At 41.8% G+C, this 3,396-nt stretch overlaps 1 pseudogene; it reads right to left on the bottom strand.

Annotated features, from left to right (window-relative positions):
- Positions 1 to 1,432: 1,432 nt before the first annotated feature.
- LOC125931311 (zinc finger protein RFP-like) lies at positions 1,433 to 2,929 on the bottom strand (annotated as a pseudogene).
- Positions 2,930 to 3,396: the final 467 nt, after the last annotated feature.

Below are 3,396 nucleotides of genomic sequence, written 5' to 3'. Positions count from 1 at the left end.
GTGATGTCTCCAGTTTTGCTTTTCCTTTTCAAGATTGCATTGACTATTCAAGGTCTTTTGTGGTTCCATACAAGTGTTAGGATTGTTTGTATAGGTCTGTGAAAAATTCTTGTGGTATTTGATAGATACTGTCTTAAATGTGTAGACTACTCTTGGTAGTATAGACATTTTAACAATATTTGTTCTTCCAATCCATGAGCATGGAATATATTCCCATTTTTTTGTGTGTCTACTTAAATTTCTTTCATTAGTATTCTATAGTTTTCAGAGCACAGATCTTTTGCCTCTTTGGTTAGTTTTATTCCGAGGTATCTTATGATTTTTGGTGCAATTTTAAATGGGATTGAGTTTTGACTTCTCTTTTTGCTGTTTCATTATTGGTATACAGAATTGCAACAGATTTCTGTATGTTGATGTTGGAACCTGTGTCTCTGCTGAATTTGGGTATCATATCTAGCAATTTTGGGGTGGAGTCTTTTGGGTTGTCTACATTGAGTGTCATGTATTCAAATAGTGAAAGTTCGACTTCTTCCTTGCAAATTTGAATGCAATTTATTTCTTTTGGTTTTGTGATAGCTGAGGAGAGGACTTCCAGTAGTATGCTCAATAACAATGGTGAGAGTGGATATCTCTGTCTTGTCCCTGGTCTTAGAGGAAAAGCTCTCAGTTTTTCCCCATTGAATATGACATTAGCTGTGCGTTTTTTATATATGACCTTTATGATCTTGAGGTTTATTCCCTCTATCCCTACTTTTATGAGGGTTTTTTTTTAAATCAACAATGGATGCTGTAGTTCCTCAAATGTTTTTTTTTCTGCATCTACTGAGAGGATTATATGTTTTTTATCCTCTTATTTATTAATGTGGTGCATGATGTTGATTTTTTTTAAATAGGCTCTAGCCTTGCAACTTAGGAACAAATCCCACTTGATTGTGGTGAATGATTCTTTTAATGTACTTTTGGATTCAGTTTGTTAGTATTTTGTTGACAATTTTTGTGTCGATATTCACCAGGAATAATGGCATATATTTCTCCTTTTAAATGAGGTCATTTTGTGATTTTGGAATCAAGGTAATGCTGGCCTCGTAGAATGACTTTGGAAGTTTTCTTTCCATTTCTATTTTTTGAAATATATTGAGGAAAATAGGTATTAACTATTCTTTCTTTCTTTCTTTCTTTCTTTCTTTCTTTCTTATTTTATTCTTTCATCTGGTTTTCATTTATGAGCAATCTTGATACTTCTCATTACATGTTGCATTTTCTTGGGAAGGGAAAGGATAGTAACGAAAGTGAATAAACTGGCTCCCACTGTAAGGGCATGGAAAGTGGTAATGATATGCAGATGTGATTAACAAGAAGTGGCAAGCAAGAAGACACCTCATGTCTGAGGTAGAATTATGTGCAAAAACCATTTTGGCCTATGTTCATCTCCTCAATGGGAGGTATCCATGAAATGAGCATGATTGCCAACATGGCCAGAAGAGCCATTGGTCCCCTCATGGGTCAGATGATGAGAAGGGATGCACTCTTCCCTCCTAATTCAGACTGAAGTAGGGCTGGACAGGGTCACAGAACATAGTGTGAGAGTAATGAAATATGTGACACCTGTTTGTCATGTTATAGAAGGAACCTTCACCAGCATCATAATCCATAGAAATCTCTACCCCTGGAAAGGGGTCTTCTGGTGGTTGGAAGTAATTGGGAAGGTAAGAGCCCAGTATTCTTTCCCATACCACAAGGACACTGCCCATAATCTCTTTTGGATGGACAAAGTTACTCCACATTTTCTGCACATTGAATTATGGTCCACTTTGATTTATCTCCCATCGCTACCTCCCAATTATATGTGCCAACAATGACACATGGAGAACCCAAGACACATGGAAACAGATGTCACTGCTCAGGGTTGTTGGGCAGGTTCTGCTGGAGGTAACGGTACTGCACTTCCTGCAGGAGAAGATCAAGCTGGGAAAGGCTGTGTCTGGGTCCAGAGTCACTTCCACTGAGTATAATTGAGCTTCTTTCAATTCTTAGATTTTCTCTATATCTGACTGCATTTTTTTTCTGTGAACTGCTTCAGATTCTTGGTCAAGAACAGACATTTTTGAGCACAAATGTAGATTTTATCTTGTAGATCTGAAGGTGTGATCCAGGGTTAAGAGATCCTTATTCTTTCAGCTCTGCTCAATGTATTCCTGATATCCTGCAGGAACGCCCTGTTGTGGTGCTGCTGCTTTCCTTCCAGCTGGGCAATCGGGCTACTCATGTGAGAGATGTTGCAAGACAACTGGGTGATGGTGCCATTGATGCTGTTGTAGATAGACAAATGTAGTTCCTCAAGACAGGCCAAGAGGCAATACTCATGCCCCCTCAAAGAATAACAGAGCTTCTCAAACTCCCAGATGATCTTCTCCCTCTCCATATGGGTCAGACTCAAGAGTTTAGCTCATGCTTTCTCCCCCTGTGTCTAACACCTCTTTAAGTCTCTCAGTCTTTTCAGGTGGTCCAGCTTATTTGCTCCTTGAAGTCCTCCACTGCCTCCTCAAGTGGCCGCACATTGTGGCCACTCTGCTGGTGGTACCAGTCTCACACCATCTGATGAACATCTGGTCCGCCTTGTATTACAGCTTCAGGGGCTTGTGGTGCTTCTTGCACATGCCCATATTGCCCTCAGGCCCTAATAGCAGCTGGCAGAGCAGTTACTACACCAGCTGGGTGATACTGGCCTGGTGCTGGTTGAGCCCATGTGCCATTGCAGGAAGATCTCCTGGCACTGAGGACACCACATTTTGGTCTCCACCTTACCCTAAGAGTAGGTGAGGCATGTGCAACAGATATTGTGGCCCCTGTCGGGAATCGTGATCTGGTTACAGGAACATGGAGCAGGTGGTCTCCTGCTGTAAGCAGTAGGCCTGTTCCTGGAGGCCATGGGTGGGCTTGTGGGGTGCAGGACATGGGCTCTGGTGCCCACTTCTGTGTGGAACCAAACTCTATGACACTCCTCCAGCTTTGGGCAACCCTCCAGCAGAGGGTTGTGCCTCCTGGCCCAGAACAAAGACACACACCCTGGCTCCACTTTGGCTAGCCATCCCTGGGCCCAGGCACCCCATCAAGTGGGCACAAGGTTCTGCCTTCATTGGGAGCCCCATGGCTATTCAAGGAGGATGATGAGAGGCACTGTCATGTGGACTGGGAACAGCCTACACTCAAGGCATATTTACTCTTCTTTAAATGTTTGTTAGAATTACTCTGTGACCATTTGGCCCTGGATTTTTGGTTGTTGGTTGATCTCTGTTTACTGATACAATTTCTATGCTGGTTTTCAGTCTGTTCAAGTTTTCTTTTGTTTCAGTTTTGATGGTTTATGTTTGTGGGAATTTATCCATTTCTTTAAGA

Source organism: Panthera uncia, chromosome X, assembly GCF_023721935.1.
Source record: "Panthera uncia isolate 11264 chromosome X, Puncia_PCG_1.0, whole genome shotgun sequence".
NCBI classification, from domain to species: domain Eukaryota; kingdom Metazoa; phylum Chordata; class Mammalia; order Carnivora; family Felidae; genus Panthera; species Panthera uncia.
Note: the sequence above shows the minus strand (reverse complement) of the source record. Positions and strands in the feature narration are given on the sequence as shown.